At 44.0% G+C, this 17,819-nt stretch overlaps 1 pseudogene across 1 annotated transcript; it reads left to right on the top strand.

The window, feature by feature from the left end:
* The first annotated feature begins 254 nt into the window (after positions 1–254).
* Positions 255–2,500, top strand: LOC148863960 (H/ACA ribonucleoprotein complex subunit 4 pseudogene; annotated as a pseudogene). The gene has a single exon (XR_016109656.1). The product of XR_016109656.1 is annotated as an H/ACA ribonucleoprotein complex subunit 4 pseudogene (transcript).
* The last annotated feature ends 15,319 nt before the right edge of the window (positions 2,501–17,819 follow it).

Raw genomic sequence — 17,819 nt, 5'->3', positions numbered from 1 at the left:
TCGTATTCTTTTAAAAAGCGAGCACATAATAATAATCTCTTTTAAGTGTTATATAAATTCTAAAACTTAGTAGTTATAATTACAAAGTTTCTTATCGAGAAACCGTTGTTTTTTTAATGGAATTGTCTTTTTTAATGTACAATTCCATTCCAGCGAACCCTCCGCTAGTTTTTCTGTTAAAACGAAGAGTCAACCCGGCCCAGCAACCCAGAAGGTGTTAATCACTTGATCCCCATAGCCCAACGGCCCAAACACACAAATGGTAAAATCTCACAAAACCCTCTCACTCTAAAACCCTAGAGTGAGAGGTGTTAATCACTTAATCATTCTCTACCTCTCACTCTCTGTCTCGGGCGCGCGCACACACACAGACGACTCACTCAGACTGTCAGGCATGTCCGAGATTGAGTTCTCGCGCTCAGAAAAGAAGAAGAAGAAGAAGAAAAGCAGCGGCATCAACGAAGAGGGTCAAGAAGAAAATGGAGGAACCAAATCTCTGGTACCCTTCGATTCTGCGCCGACCCAGAACGACGATTACCTGATCAAACCTCAGAGCTTCACTCCTTCCTTAGACACCTCCCAGTGGCCAATCCTCCTCAAGAACTACGACCGCCTTAACGTCCGCACCGGTCACTACACTCCTCTTCCCTCCGGTTACTCTCCTCTCAAGCGCCCCCTTGAGCAGTACATACAGTACGGTATCATCAATCTCGACAAACCTGCTAATCCATCTTCTCACGAAGTTGTGGCCTGGATTAAACGTATTCTCCGAGTTGATAAGACCGGCCATAGCGGAACCCTTGATCCGAAAGTCACTGGCAACCTCATCGTTTGCATCAACAGGGCGACCCGGCTCGTAAAATCTCAACAGGGTGCCGGAAAAGAGTACGTCTGCGTTGCCCGGCTTCATTCTGCGGTGCCCGATATCGGCAAGGTAGCTCGAGCACTTGAGACGCTTACTGGAGCTCTGTTTCAGCGGCCGCCGCTGATTTCTGCTGTCAAGCGCCAGCTTCGGATTCGAACGATCTACGAAAGTAAGCTTCTCGAGTATGACCCAGATAAACATTTGGTTGTTTTTTGGATTTCTTGCGAGGCAGGTACCTATGTAAGGACGCTTTGTGTTCATTTGGGTCTGATTTTGGGCGTCGGAGGGCATATGCAGGAGCTCCGGCGTGTTCGGTCCGGTATTTCGGGTGAGAAGGATAACATGGTTACCATGCACGATGTGATGGATGCTCAGTGGCTTTATGATAATTACAGAGATGAGAGTTATCTGAGGCGGGTTATCATGCCCCTTGAAGTACTGTTGACGAGTTACAAGAGGTTAGCTGTGAAGGATTCGGCGGTTAATGCTATCTGCTACGGTGCCAAGCTGATGATACCAGGGTTACTGAGGTTTGAAAATGATATTGAAGTTGGTGAGGAGGTTGTGCTGATGACCACCAAGGGGGAGGCAATTGCATTGGGTATTGCGGAGATGACAACAGCAGTAATGGCGACTTGTGATCACGGTGTGGTGGCAAGGATTAAGAGGGTAGTGATGGATCGGGATACTTATCCAAGAAAATGGGGATTGGGGCCGAGGGCTTCAATGAAGAAGAAGCTGATTGCAGATGGCAAGTTGGATAAGCATGGAAAGCCAAATGAGAAGACACCAGCAGAGTGGCTAAGAAATGTGGTGCTTCCTACAGGAGGTGATTCTATGGTTGCTGGTCTTGCCGCTGCACCAGTTCCTGAGAAGGGTGAAGCAGGTATAGTTGAGGAAGAAAAGAAAAAGAAGAAGAAACCTAAGGGGGGGGAAGATGGGGAAGGCCGTAAACGTAAGTTAGATGAAGACAATAATAGCCCTGTTCCTGTTCCTGTTCCTGCCAAAAAGGTAAAAGTTGAAGAAGGTGTTGAGAAGGTGAAGGAGGAGATAGAGGAAGTAGTTGAAACTGAGAAGGTCAAGAAGAAAAACAAAGAAAATGGTGAAATTGGAGGATCCTCTAATACAGAGAAGGCAGAGAAAAAGAAAAAGAAGGATAAGGTAAAGGACGAATCCAAATCCTCTGAAGAGGAAAAGTCTGAGAAGAAGAAAAAGAAGAAGAAAAGCAAAAAGGCTGAGGATGGTGATGCCTCTGGATTGCTTACAAGCACTGGTGGCAGCGATGAGGATGCAGATAGAAGTGAGAAGAAAAGGAAGGAGAAGAAGAAGAAGAAGAATAAAGATGCAGATGAACAAAATAGTTGAATTGTATCAGGATGCTTTTGCTCAAGAAACACTTAGCTGTATGCTTATTTAGATTTAACTTATTTTCAATTGGTTTTGGCAGCTTTTGTAATCCTTCGTAAGTTCTGTGCCGGGCTATTTTTCGCATTTTAGTTCTGCACAATAGACAGGTTCTGAGCTGAGTTGATATTTGAATTGAATTTATGAATTCATGTCTTGTCTGTAGAATATTTTTAAGTGAATTTTCATATTCTTATAGGAAAGGAAAAATGGCTAGATTGGTTTATATTATGATTTATGAGTATGCTAGTTTTTACAGAATTTGGGTTTAATTTTTATTTATAAAAAAAAAGTATGCTGTAAACACAGATTTTTTGTGTCGACAGATCAACCATGTACAGCCAGGAACTATACATCAGAATTCACAAAAGGATCCCCAAAAAATCATTGTAACAAAGTATACCGAAAGCGAGATTCAAAAAAACTGACCTGCTTATCCGATTAGCCGAAAAGGATGGTGTTTTCAAAAATACATGATTGGTTTGTAACAAAACAGGCTTTTACCAATGTATAATTGGTCCCATGTCATGATATATCACTCTACCTCCATAGAAACTGGTCCATAATACCTTCCTTTCAGTGCAAACATCTGCAATTCAAATAAAATCTTACTAACTTCTCGAATTTTCCAATCAAACAGGTTTCTGTGGAACTTTGGAGTCCAAAAGCTTTTGTCCCCATCCAATTCTAGTTCTGACCTCCCCTTCTGCAATTGTATGTTTATTTAGGTTTAACTTATTTTCAATTGGTTTTGGCAGCTTTTGTAATCCTTAGTAAGTTCTGTGCAGGACTATTTTTCATATTTTAGTTCTGCACAATAGACAGTTTCTGAGCTAATTTGATATTTGAATTGAAATTATGAAATCATATCTAGTCTGTAGTATCTTTTTCTGTGAATTGTCATATTCTTGTAGGAAATGAAAAAGCACTTGGTTTATATTATGATTTACGAGTATGCTAGTTTTTACAGAATTCAGGTTTAATTTTATGATTGTTAAAGTAGGCTTTTCCCATGGATGATGGATCAATATCACATAAAATCAGAATGAATATTATGGTATAAGATTGGTTTGTAACAAAACAGGCTTTTACCAATGTATAATTAGTCACAGGTCATGATATCCCTCTCCACCTCCATAGATGCTGGTCCATCATACCTGCCTTTCAGTGGAAACATTGCAATTTAAATAAAATCTTAACAACTTTTGGAATTTCCCAATAAAGCAGGCTTCTGTGGAACTTTAGAGTCCAAAAGCTTTGTGTCCACTAAATTGTAGTGCTGCCACTCCCCTTCTGCAATTGCATAGAGGCTTGGGAAAATGTCCATGAAGGGCCTGTTGGCATACCAAGCATCCAGGATCAACCTCCCATCTCAGAGGTCATATCAATAATAAAAGAATCATAGGCTTTCTCTCTTCCATACTGATCATCCAAAGGATGTAAACCTTTGTCCTGGGTCCTATCCACCATTTGTAATCCCAAATTTTGCTCCAATAGGCTGCCTCTAGCTACTCTTTTGTTTCTCTTTTTTAGTGCCAATGTCATTTGCCAAGGAGAGCCACATTCATATCCTTCAACTTGCAAAATCCTAAGCCACTGCCTGATTTTGTGAATTAGTTTCTATCCAATTCACAAAATGAACCTTGTTCTTAACCCTACTGTTCTTCCATGAAAAGTGCCTCTAATTTTTTTCTAGGTTTTTTGCTTTCTTTGAAGGAATTGGGAAGGTCAGAAGGCAGTAGGAGGGAAGATTTGACAATATGTTCTTTTATTATAATTATTTTCCCTCCTTTTGATAAATAATTCGACTTCCATGACTTCATGAGGATAACTTCCTCTCAAAGAGTCCAATTACAAGGTTCCAAATTACACTACATTTGCACTTAGTAGCAACCTGCAATCCAACATATTTAAACCCCCCAAACTTCCCAACAGGAATTTGGTCATATACCTTCTCACATCAACTTTACATTGTAACCCAGGCTGGGTCTGTCTTATGGATTCTTCTTTATTACAATAACTATAATTTCAACTCTGTTCAGGGATATTAAAAGATGAATAAACTGCAAATTAAGTATGAAAAGTTCCCACTGTGGTTTATTGACTTTTGATTCATTTTTTAGGTTGGTAATAACTACCACATTGTGAATGTGTTAAAATATATGGCCATGTTGATCAACAACATATGAATTGGCTGGAGTGGTTTTAACCAATCTCATAGTTCATGCTTAAGAATACCTTACAAGGAACTCCATGATAAGCCCTAGTTATTGACAATCAGAAAAAAAAAAGAAAAGAATAGAGAAAACATTTGCTGCTATCTTACAAGCTCACCTATGCAGTAACTTTTAAGAATGAGGTTCATTATTGTTGCATAGTTGAAGACTGAATGGAATGATCTGGTGGATATCCATATTTTTATGAAAAGTCCTTATTTATTAATGCCCTTTTACCTCAAAGTCCTGAACAAAATATGTTTGTGGCTTGACTGCAGCAGTCATAAATGAAAAGAAATAGACGGACTCCAAATCTGTACGTTGGTCCTACAATCCTGAATGTGCATCCTAATTGTAGCAGTCCCTTTTGGTTTTAGCTTTAAAAGTACAGTCTCTATAGTTCTCCCGACTTCCCAATGAGAACACCTTCAATAAGTAGGGCTATTACCCACTGATAGTCTTGACCAGCAGTACTAAAATACAATAATACAATAAAAAGAATCACCAATTTGGTCTTACAATTCTTTAAGTTGCAATGCCTTTTCTATCTCACTGTTGTCCTTTCCTTGGGATGCACTTCCCTAGGTGAGTAATTATATAGATTGATAATTACTAAATGATGTTGCTTGTATTCTTTTAAGTTTTCATAATAAATGAGACAATTTATTTGGCGTTCTTCCTTATTTCTGGTCTTCTTATTTTGTTGTCTCTCCTACTTGTTTAATTGTTGAAGGCTTGATGCATGACTCACAGATTTGGAACAGTTGAACTTAATGTGTCAGAATGTTATGTTCTAAATTCTTATGGTATGTGTCTATCTTTCCTTGTGCCTTTCTTCTGTCAAGACATTGATTTTCTCTTTTCTTGCCATGAGTTCTTCATTATTAGACTCTTTTTGTCTTTTTGTCTTTTTTTTTCTTATAAGCACCAGCTTCATTGGTTGACTGTTATTCTACAACTTCCATATGGATGTCTACATGATGGCTATATTACCTGGATACCTGCACAAGGGTGTCGTATCATGTATGATGCTTCAATTTTTAGTGTAAATTCCATATCAGACACCATCTCCAATCCATGTTGCATTTGGGCAACATAGCATGACAAAATCAAGCAAAACATAAAGAAAGACTGCTCTAGATAATGAGGTTGTCATTAGACTGAAAATGCAATAGACTAGACTTAAAAATAAAATAAAGGAACAAGAAAACCAGACTTAAAGTTGTTGTGTGTAAATAAATAAATAAATAAAATTAACAGCATGCACCTTAGGGACCTATGATATTTCAAGTTAATCTCTGATTCATTTTTTTAAGTTACTAAACCCTTGATGACAGAACAACTTATATGGCATCAAATTTTTGACTACTTTTTTTTATCAGAAAGGTAAATTTTATTGAAAATCCAGAAGATGATGCTTATGTACAAGGTATACATAGTTCTGTATAGGAATAAAATAATAATGAAAAAAACATCCTTTTCCATCCCCTTGTTTCACTGATAGCATCATTGTATTACAATATTAACCCAATGGATATTCTCCCCAATACAGCTGTTGTCTACACACCTCTTCACAAGCTAGGGAATTAGAGCCAGAAGTATTTATGCTTGTGTTCTTTGACATAGTTGTCTTGCTACCCTAAACCCTAATCATGTTCCTTAGGGCCCAAGGACCTTCTGCCTCTCCTCTTTGCCAGCTTATGATTGATCTTGAAAAATCTGAAAAGCCTAAATGCACTGTTATTCGGCCAAAAAATTGGCTTTCCAGTGAAGCTTCTTTTAGTAGCTTCTTCAAATCTATTCAGTCAAAGTTTCTGCCTACCCAAACAGGCCGTCTTAGTTTGTTTGCAGTGCAAAATTCAGTTGCACCAATGTAGATGCATGTGAGTGCAAATTCTGGTTTAATTTTGTTTTGATTTGACTTTGTCTTATTTTTGAGAAAGTAAAATAGGAAGTAAAATGGAGTGGTGCCCAAGAGAATAGAGATTAGGAGGTTATTTGTTTGGGAGTGTATAAGAAGAATCTACATGATGTTATCCCTGGTTTATATGAGAAAACATTCAGGTAGGAAGTGCTGGTACAAATTTTGTATCCATTTTTGGGATGCAAAATTTGAACTGTCAATGGGTGCAAATGAGACAAAAAAGTATAATTCTTGTATCAGATAGGAATGCAAATGGTAGCTACAAATAAACAGATACACAACTGAAATAGATGCAAGATTTACACTGCAAACACACAAGACCTTAGGCTTTGTGCTTTGAGGCTTAACAATGTTTTGCGTCTAGATTATTATTTTTGGAAACCAACTCTTATCAAATGCTCAAAACACTTTTTTTGGTTCATTTTTATCTCACAATCCAAAGCTTAAAAAAATAAAAAAAAAAACTCATCCAAATAGAGCCTAAATAATCAAAGCCATTGGGGTGGAGACAGAACAAGGTGCATGTGAAATTCAATGGCCATATACCAAAGAGAGCATTGTTCAATAGAATCAAGATCAACCCACTCATCCTCTCTATAGAAGTGATGACAAGATCTCATGTACCATGTGTTTGTAGTGTAAATCTAAAATTTTCGTTCAGCACCAGCTTTCCTCTTATGCTGCGTTTGGAAACGATGCAAATATGTAGAGTATAAAACGGTTCATATAAATTGCAAAATTGGGTTTGTTTTACATTGACAAATTTATCTTCTTACCAAATAGATTTTTAACTGTAGTGGATGCAAACATGAATTCCAATAAAACATATGCTTTTTTTTTTTTTATCAAAAGCCCACTTGAATACAAATATGTACTTTTACATCTTATTATTAATGTAGATATGCATTGGTCTGTCATTTGTCAATGCATAAATGTAATGTTGCCAAACACAGGCAAAAGTGCATATTTACCCTGAACCAGGATTTACACTCCATTTGCATTGTTTCCAAATGCAGCCTTACTAACTAATCCCATCGAACATTAAAAAAAATTGAAAACAATAATTGTTCTTCACGTTTGTATCTTGGTGCATGTGAAGACCTACACTTTTTTCACTCTTCCTTTTCTTTCCACTTGACTTCTGATGGAAGAGTCTTCATCAATTAGTGTCAAATAAATCTTTTAATGGGCCATGTCACGCTGGGTTTGGACTGAATTTTGCCTCTTTATTAATAGAAAATGTCCAAGCCTGGTTCAAACATAAAAACTTTTACCTATATTGTAATTTAATAAACTAATGCTTGTATATATAATGTTATCAATCCCGACTTATTATGTCAAGCTTATGGGCCTGAAATTCTGTCCAAGCCCAATCAAGAACAGGCTAGACTGGGCCAACCTGTCGTGCTATCCAATCCATGAACAGGTCTAGCGTCGAATCAATCAATTGTGGCTTATTTGGCAAGGGGATTCTCTGTTTTCAGTTACTAAAAACCCTCAAGTCCTCTTCGTCTTTGTCAATGTCACTCATGAACGATAGATTCATTTCTTACTCCTGCTTTTCTTCAATTTCATCATTTTAGGGTTCTGCACTTTTTTTCATTTTGTATCTTTATTTATATTTTTGTAATATTTTCTTCTTTCTTATCATTTTTGTTATTTTTTTCGTTTGCTATGTTTATTTATAATTGTTGTTATATTTTCTTATAATTTTTGCTTTATTTGTTTTCTATGTTTTTTGATAAATTTTGTTATATTTTTATGTAATTTATGTTATATTCTATTTTTCTAAGATTAATGAGTTGCACGGATTGGATTGGGTTGAAGCCAACCTATTTAAATTTTCCTAAATAGGTCATTAACAGGTTAGTAGATACGTAACAAAAACATACTGGGTCAAACGGGTTGGGTTGAAGTTCAACCCAAACCCAATCCAACCCAACCATCTAATTGCCTTCCCTAAAGGTGATCAGTAGATATGTAAAAAAAAAAAAAAAAAATCCAAATTTAGGCCCACAGGAGACCCTCTAAGTAAGTAGCGAAAAAAAAGATGCGTCCAAAGCCCATATCCCCCAACTCTGCCCCTAAGAGAAGGGAAAGGGGGGTAACATTAAATAGGGTGACACCCGTAAGAGCCTTCTAAAGTGTTTAAAGGATATGTGACACTATAGGAAGCATAGTGAATGTGTAGGAGAAAACTCCAAGTTTGGTGGGCCCAATTCTCAAGACCTAGGGGAGGCACTAAATAGGGTGATTAACGGATATCAAACACACACAAAAAACAATAAAACTAAGTTTAGGCCCCCTAGAGGCTTATCATATTAGTGTAATATTGCTTCCTTTTCTTTTTCTTAGCGGGGTACTCTCCTATGTAACACTTCATAGGAACAATAGTGAATGTGCAGGAGAGAAAATTCCAAGTTTTCTCTCTTATTATAACCAAAGTTGAAAATATAAATATTGTATAGGCAATTCTAAGATATGTACTAGAATGAACATCAAGGCAACTCATATGATGCCAACAAATGCATAATAACAACAAAAGTTTTTGGTACGGACATAGCGTGTGTACGGAACAAAACACACGCTATGTCACAATGTATCGTCTACACCAAAAGTCCTTGGTTTTCTCCCTTCCATGGTGGTGAAACACCAAAAAAAATGATCACATAATTCACAATTTACCCTAGTTATTATTATTTACCTTGGGAGTACCGTTGGAAAATACTGCCACTAAGAGCATCGTAATTACTACCATTCCTACTAGTACTCTTCACATCTAATAATTTTTAACTAATTACTCAGTAAATCTTTTTGATGAAAGAAGATTTGGCCTGACCTCGTAGTTACACAACATGTGGCAAAGGCAATAGTTCGACATAACAATGTGCCTAAGGCGTGAGTACCAAAGGGAGGAACCAACAACCCGAACTCCCTACCAACAGTCTGAACTCCCTATTAGGAGCCCAAACTCTCCCTTGGGCCCCGAGCCAAACCCAAAGGACAGTAGCCCGAACTGGCCTGTCCTATGGCAGTTCGGGACACCTCTCCGAACTGGCCTGCCCTGTGGCAGTTTGGGATACCTCACCGAACTGGCCTGCCTTATAGCAGTTCGGGACACACCTCACCGAACTGGCCTGCCTTAAAGTAGTTCGAGACACACCTCACCAAACTGGCATGCCTTATAGCAGTTCAGGACACCTCACCGAACTGGCCTACCTTATACAACTCATGACACACCTCTCCGAACTGGCCTGCGTTATAGCAGTTCAGGACACACCTCTCCAAACTGGCCTGCCTTATAACAGTTTAGGACATACCTTTGAACTCAAGACTTCACCTCGCTCACCACTCTAGCATTTCGCCTCCAGGACGCCAAATTGAACAAACTATACCATGACTGACACCAAGGAAGTTCATATCCAGGGGCGGCGCACCTAACTGACTTGGGATCTAACGCTTGACGGCCGCACTTTAAACGACCACCTGCCACCGCCATTTCCAGTTACAGAGACGGCTTCGACAAGGAGCAGTGACGGTTCTGTCCCAGTAGAAAGGATGACACTCGAACTGGCAGAAACACAGAAGTAATCATACCCGACCTGACAGAGGCCTCGGAGTGAGTGCGCGAAGTGGTTATAAAAGGCCCCCTACCCCCAATAACAAGGTATGTGAACTTTACGCCATCTGGTCTTTATCTTGCCTTTGAGAGAATACTAACTTGAGCTTTGGAGTTATCTCACCGGGTTCCCCTCGGAGTTCCCTCATCTTCTCCGTTTCAGGCTCCCCATTGCTCCAGTCAAAGACAAGATCGTTGACAGCTAGGACCAGCCAGATTGCGCTCCATCAATTGGTGTCGTTTGTGGGAATGCTTCTAAAAGCCTCCCTCTAAATCTCTCTTACCTTTCTTGCCTATTCTTCTTCCAAAAAAAAAAAAAAACTCCAACACCCATGACTTCCTCCAACAATACCGGATGTGGCACAGAAACGACCACCACCGGAGAGCAACTCTAAGTTCTTGTTGTGTGCATCGGGCAGTTCACCATCACTCTTTCAGTGGATGTGATCCCTAGTTTGAATGCGCCACAAGCAGTGGCGCCCCTGAACCTTCCTACATTGAACACCCCTCTTTCACTCCCTATCGAAACAACCTTCGCTGAACCAACTGCTGTTCCACTGGCGACCTGCTAGAACCAGTTGGACGACCTAATGCAATGCATGTGGGCAATGCAAGCCCAAATGCAACAATTCCAGTAGCATCAACTCCATAAACACCAGGTACTACACCACCTCTCCTAACACCATTATCAGTAGCAGTTCCCTCAGCTACCCCTAAACCAGTCACTACTTCCCCCCCGACACCCTGTCCCGAAGCCGGTTAAGGCCTCCCCTCAAGGTGGACGCCCTCACCGAGGAGAAGCTTCCCAACTCCAAAACCCCCCTAATAGCCAGGCCTCATCCCCAGGCCGAAAGCACAGAAAAGTTACCCCCGCCTCGCAGTTCGCAGGTGGGTCAGGAACCTCGCCCACAAAGTCACCTCGGCGCTCCAAGCCTGTGTTTCCACTCACGGAGAACCGGTTTAGCGCCCTAGCAGCAGACCAACATTCCAGGCCCATCGAGCTCGGCAACACGGAGGCCAGCAGCGCCAGCACCAGGCCCGCTCAACAAAGGTGCCGGCGAAGTCGCCGAACTGCTACCCATGTCCTACTCGAGCTCAAAGGCAAGGAAGAAACGAGCTCGGACGAGGTAAAAACTATCCCAATTCTCTCAGTTCCTTCCCCCCTCACGTCAGAACTCCTGATAGTCCCTATGCCCAGAGACTTCAAGCTTCCATCTTTAGACAAGTATGATGGGTCCTTTGACCCCAACGACCATGTCAATGCTTTCCAGTCGCAAATGCACCTCGCTAGGGCCAGCGAGTCATGCATGTGCATGGCCTTCACCACCACCTTCAAGGGGGTGGCCCGCACCTGGTACCGGAACCTAGCCCCCGGGTCAATAAGAAGTTGGGCCTAGTTTGTGCAGATCTTCACTGCACATTTCGTTACCAGCAAGCGGTGCCCCAGAACTGAGGAAAGTATCTTGGGAGTAGTCCAGAGGGAAGGGGAATCAATCCGGAGCTACATCAAGCAGTTCAATGAAGCATGCTTGCAGATACCGCGAGTAGACCCTGCAATACAACTCACTGTGGCCAAGAGAGGGGTAACGCACATGGAGTTCAAATGGCACATGGTGGCCAGCCAGCCCCTAACCGTGGCCGATTTCCTCAAGCTCGCGGACAAGTTCATGAAAACAGAGGAAGAAATCAACAAAAGAACCGAAGGCGGGGTCGAGAAAAGAAAAAGGGAAGGTGAGCCCTCCAACCCAGGCAATAGAAGAAGCCAGGCTCGAGAGGCGAAGCCAAGCCAGCTGTCCCAAGCCCCCTTAGCAGTTCAGATGGATTACACGCCGTTGAACACAAAGCGGACCAAGATCTTGATGACGATCAAGGACGTCCCCTACATAAAGTGGTCACCTCGCCTAAAGAGTAACCCAAACGAGAGAAATAAAAACCTATACTGTAGTTTTCATAGAGATCATGGTCATAGTACCGAACAATGTAATAATCTCTAGGACGAGATAGAGGGACTCATTCGTTGCGGATACTTGAAAAATTTTATACAACATAATGACAATAATAATAAAGCAGGTCGGCAAGGGGAGCATGGAAAGGATGCTCTCGAGTCCAGAAGCAGACCGATCGAAGTCTTGCAGCGAACTCCTCCAGAAGAGAGGCCAGTTCGGGAAACCATCCATGTGATAGTGGGTGGTTTGGTGGTAGCAGGTTGCACTTCGGCAGCAACACGGACGTCAGTTCGCGAGGCAGCCCGATCTTTTTCACGGAAGACGACGCGCAAGGTGTCCACTATCCCCACGATGACGCGCTCGTCATAAAACTAAGGATCAACGACTTCGAAGTTCGGTGCGTACTTGGGGACTCAGGTAGTTAGGCGGACATCCTATTCAAGTCGGCGTTTGACCAACTACAGTTGCAGAGAAACGAGTTGAAGCCCCCAAACACTCCTCTGGTGGGCTTCAACAGAGAGGAAGTCAGGCCCCTAGGGAAGATAACAGTACCTATGGAAGTTGGCATATGGCCTTGCGCGGTCAGACTCAACCACGATTTCCTAGTGGTCACGACCCCATCCCCATACAATGCCATAATAGGGCGGCCAATTACGCATTTTCTACGGGCAGTGGTCTCCACCTACTATCGGGCAATGAAGTTCCCCACGGACTTCGGTGTGAGGGTAGTGCGGGGCGACCAGCTTGAGTCCGCAAATGTTATGTTGCCGCCCTGAAGGGAAAAACCAAGGCAGCCGATGACCTCGAACTGGAGCGGCCTACGGAGCAGGGCAAGGAACGAGCTTCACCCACAGAGGAAACAGTCGCGATCCCGACCTCGGCTATAAATCCGGGTCGAATGCTACAGATCGGTTATTCCGTCAAAGAACCTCTACGAACTGAACTGGTGAGTTTCTTACTCCAAAATTTAGATATTTTTGCATGGTCCGTGGTGGATATGCCCGGTATTGACCCTGGCCTTATAGCTCACAAACTTAACACTGACCTTGTAATTAGACCCATTAGACAGAAGAAACGCAACTTAGCCCTGGAGCGCTGGAGGGCGGTCGACGAAAAGGTCGAAAAGCTCCTCGCATCGAACTTCATAAGGGAAGTTCATTACCCGAACTGGGTAGCCAACCTAGTGTTGGGGAAAAAAGCAAACGACAAGTGGGGCATGTGCGTCGACTACACCGACCTGAACCGAGCTTGCCCAAAAGACTGCTTCCCCCTACCCCGAATTGACCGCCTAGTGGACGTGACCTCGGGACATGAGCTGCTAAGCTTCTTGGACACCTACTCAGGCTACAACCAAATCAAGATGGACCAGTCCGATAAGGAAAAAACCAGCTTCATAACCGAGTTTGGCCTGTACTGTTACAAGGTCATGCCCTTTGGACTAAAGAATGCTGGGGTGACATTCCAAAGACTTGTAAATAAGCTTTTTCGACCCTTAATTGGCACGAAAATAGAATGTTATGTAGATGACATGGTTGTCAAAACACAGTTCTCATAGGAATTAATAAAAGACTTAGATTCTGTCTTCCAAATTTTGCGTCAATATAGAATGAGACTGAACCCAAACAAGTGTGTCTTCGATGTCACATCGGGTAAGTTTCTAGGGTACATTGTCAACCGGCGCGGTATTGAGGCCAACCTAACAAGATAAAGGCCATCCTAGATATGAGACTACCCCGAAAAGTAAAAGAGGTTTAGAGGCTAAACGGCTGGATAGCCGCTTTGAGCCGCTTCATGTCCAAATCGGTAAACCGTTGTCTGCCTTTCTTTAAGGCAATCAAAGGCAAAGGGTTCGAATGGACCCGAGATTTCCAGCTTGCATTCGACGAGCTAAAGACCTACCTCGCCACTGTGCCAACCTTAGCCAGACCCAAGGAGGGCGAGGTCTTAGAACTGTACCTCTCGGTGAGCGACGAGGTGGTCAGTTCAGTACTAATAAAGGAAGTAAATCGGGTCCAGCGGCCCGTCTATTATGTTAGTAAAATTCTGTAGGGAGCAGAGACGAGATACCCGTGGATAGAAAAGCTAGCGTACGCACTAGTGATTGCAGCTCGGAAACTTCGCCCATATTTCTAGGCTCACACGGTTGTCGTCTTGACTGACAAACCTCTGAGACAAGTCTTACTCAAGCCCGAGGTTTCCAGTCGGTTGACGAAGTGGGCCATCGAGCTCAGCGAGTACGACCTCCAGTATAAGCCACGGACTGCCATTAAGGCCCAAGCCTTAGCAGATTTTATCATCGAGTGCACATTCAGTCTCAAAGCCCCTGGGCCGGTTGAGCCCGAGATCCCCAGTTTGGGTGAACCCAGAGCTCTCGAGCCAATAGACTCTGAACCCCATGAAGTAGCAGCTAGTGTGGCATCTCTCTTGGTCAGGCCAAGCACGAACTGGGATGAGGAGCCCTAGATCCTTCACGTAGATGGCTCCTCGAACCAGCAGGGCAGCGGGGCTGGAATAGTCTTATGCGGCCCGGGTGGCACAAAATTGGAATACGCACTACGCTTTGAGTTCGCGGCATCCAACAATGAGGCAGAGTACGAAGCACTAATAGCCAGGCTGAACCTAGCGTAAAAGGTAAGAGAAAAGCACATAGTCATCTGCAGCGATTCCCAGCTCGTGGTCAACCAGGTTACGGGCGAGTACGAAGCACGCGAGCTCTCCATGATCGCATACTTAGTGAAAGTAAAAGAGGCCCTGCTCAACTTCCAGTCACACTTCATCAGGCAAATCCCGAGGTCAGAGAACACTGAGGCCGACGCTCTGTCCCGGTGAGCCAGCACGAGTCACAACACCATGAGAACCGTGTACATAGAGGACTTACCTCGGCCTAGCATTCTCGATGGGGCTGAGGAGGTTGCTCTCGTCCTTGAAGCAGAGCCGAGCTGGATTGACCCGCTCGCGAGCTTCTTGCTAGATGGAACCCTCCCTGCAGATCGTAATGCAGCCAAGAGGGTGCAGCGCTAGGCAGCCAAATATGTCATAATAGACGAACGGTTGTACCGACGGTCCTACACGCTCCCCTACTTGCGTTGCTTGCGACCTGCCGAAGCCAAGCTAGTACTACGCGACACTCATGAAGGTCTGTGCGGCAGACACCTGGGGGGTAGAGCACTCACCCAAAAGGTACTTCGACAAGGATACTATTGGCCAACGATGAAGGCAGAAGCCGTCGAGCTCGTAAGAAAATGCGACAAGTGTCAGAAGCACGCCAATATCCACCATTAGCCTGCTTCCGACCTCAAATACCTCACCAGCCCATGGCCCTTTGCACAATGGGGCATCGACCTCCTATGGTCATTCCCGCTAGCAACAGGTGGGAGAAAGTTCCTATTGGTGGCAGTAGATTACTTCACAAAGTGGATAGAAGCTGAACCTCTGGCAACAGTTACAACCCGAAACATACATAACTTCTTTTGGAAGAACATAGTATGTCTCTTCGGCTTACCTCGGGTACTGATATCTGACAACGACAAGCAGTTCGAGGATATCAAGTTCCAAGAATGGTGCCAAATAATGGGAATTCATTAGAACTTCACATCGGTCGCACACCCGCAGGCAAACGGTCAGACAGAAGTAATGAACAGAGCCATCCTGCGCGGACTGAAAGCACGTCTAGATCAAGCTAAAGGGTTGTGGGCGGACGAGCTACCAAGTGTTTTATGGGCTCACCAGACTATAGAAAAATCTGCCACGGGAGAGACCCAATTCAACCTCACCTACGGCACTGAAGCGGTAATCCCAGCGGAAGTCGAAATACCTACACTGCGACTAGAAGCATACGGTGATCAAACAGACGGAGATGAGCTATGTACCAACCTCGACCTACTTGATGAGGTAATAGATCTCGCGCACATCCGGACAACGGCCTACCAGCAGCACGTAGCTCGGTACTACAATGCCAGAGTAAAGAAGCGAAGCTTCCGAGTCGGCGACCTGGTTATCCATAAGATTATGGTGCCCGAACCCAACGTAGGCAAACTTGGACCAAATTGGGAAGGGCCCTATAGAGTAAAGAGAGCGCTCGAAGGGGCATACGAGCTTGAAACCTTGGAAGGCAAACAAGTACCCCAAGCGTGGAACATCGTCAACTTGAGGCAATACTACCTATAGATCGCCAAGCGAAGTGGACAAAATCGCTACCAAAGCCTAAGCCAGGATGCCGAGCTAACAAAGGAACCTCGACATAGGCAAGGAGATGGGCGAAGCGAAGTATTAAACACCAAAACAGGTCGCGCGAGTGCAATAACCCGGGCAAGAAACATATTGGGCATGTTATCAGTTCGGCAATTATGTCAGTTCGGGAGAAAGAACAACAACACTTAAACAAAAGAAAGGTCCATTCCATTGCAAGAAAATGAAGAGTACATTTAAAAAAAAAAAGAAAAAAAAATTCACAAGCCCGGAGCTACTTCTTCCTCATCAGAAGGCATTTCAACGACACCCGAAGGTCTTGCCTCACCCTCAGAATTTGGCTCGCCATCAGTAGCGTTGGCCATCTCCTGAGTTATACGCGAAGTGGATATGGCACTAATATCGAGCTCGGGGTACGTGTTCTGGATCATCCACCGGCTCAATTTGAATCCCCTTCTGTAAGAATCCACCATCAGGTCGTCAAAGCGCGGCGAGGCGATGTTGTCATCAACAACCTTCTTCTTAGCATCTTCGATACCTTGGGAAAAGATCTGCGTTTTCTCCCTTATGTCCTCCTGAAGGTACTCGACCTGATGCTGAAGGTTCAGCCTTAGGTCCACCATATGCTTCACAACCACCCCCATGGCCTCGGCATCCCTTTGAGACCTCGCCTGCCTGGCCATAGCAACGCGAGCAGTCTCCTCGGCAGCATGAGCAACCGCCTCAATAGCTCGAGTAGTCGCCTCGGTGGCACGAAAAGCCTCTTTGGCAGCTCGCGCTTGCCTCGAGCTCCTCTCCACGTAGGCCGCTAAGGTGTGAATAGAAGAGTTCACGTACCAAAAGGAACAAGTAATCAAGAGAACGACAATAAGAAGGATAAAAACAAAGAGGACCAACAAGAAATTTGACTCACCACCATAGCATGAGTTGCGGCACGACAGGCAATCTGGTTCAAGGGAAGATCGGTCCACGCCGCGATCTCCTCAGGGAAAGTGGCCTCTCTACTCTTCTGAAGAGCATAGTTCGGCGACAGCACGCTCCTAAACTCCCCTTGAGCTCTCGAGCCCGAGGGCCCAGCTCGCGTATAAGCGGACGTTTGAGTTGTCTTGGCATAAGGGGCCCCTCCGCTTCCAGCATTGAAGGAGCCACCTCAGGTTCCTTGGGTGGATCCTCTGACGTGTAGTCTCGAGCATGAGGTTCTGCATCCTAGGGCAGCTCAACACGAATTCGCTTGGCAACCCGCTTCCTCCTCTTCATGCCTTGGAACAGGTGCCACCGCGAGTCCTCTCTAAGTCCATTACACCTGCAAAAAGAGTTCGACATTAGAAAAAATGAAAGAACAAAGCGAAACAAGAAAAACCTCTGAGCAAGGAACCTACCCGAACTCAGGCCGGCCGCAATGAGCTTGGCCTCCGTCAGGTACCGATTGCATTTCAGCCCTAGCCATGCCCATTGCCGGAGGCCCTTCACCGTCTCCTTATCAAGAGTGACACCTGAGTCAAGAGCGGCCATCCCCCACCCGGTCTGAAAAGGCCACCCTAGTACACTTCGCACCCCAGAGTAGTCCCGCTTCCACGTCGGGACCTTATTGGGAAGTTCGTGCAAGAGCTTAAAACCCAGACGAGGAGACAGGTAATATGCCCGCTTACCCCCGGGA

This window comes from Nelumbo lutea, chromosome 3, assembly GCF_056320005.1.
Source record: "Nelumbo lutea isolate HS-2025 chromosome 3, American lotus-T2T, whole genome shotgun sequence".
Lineage (NCBI taxonomy): Eukaryota > Viridiplantae > Streptophyta > Magnoliopsida > Proteales > Nelumbonaceae > Nelumbo > Nelumbo lutea.
Note: the sequence above shows the minus strand (reverse complement) of the source record. Positions and strands in the feature narration are given on the sequence as shown.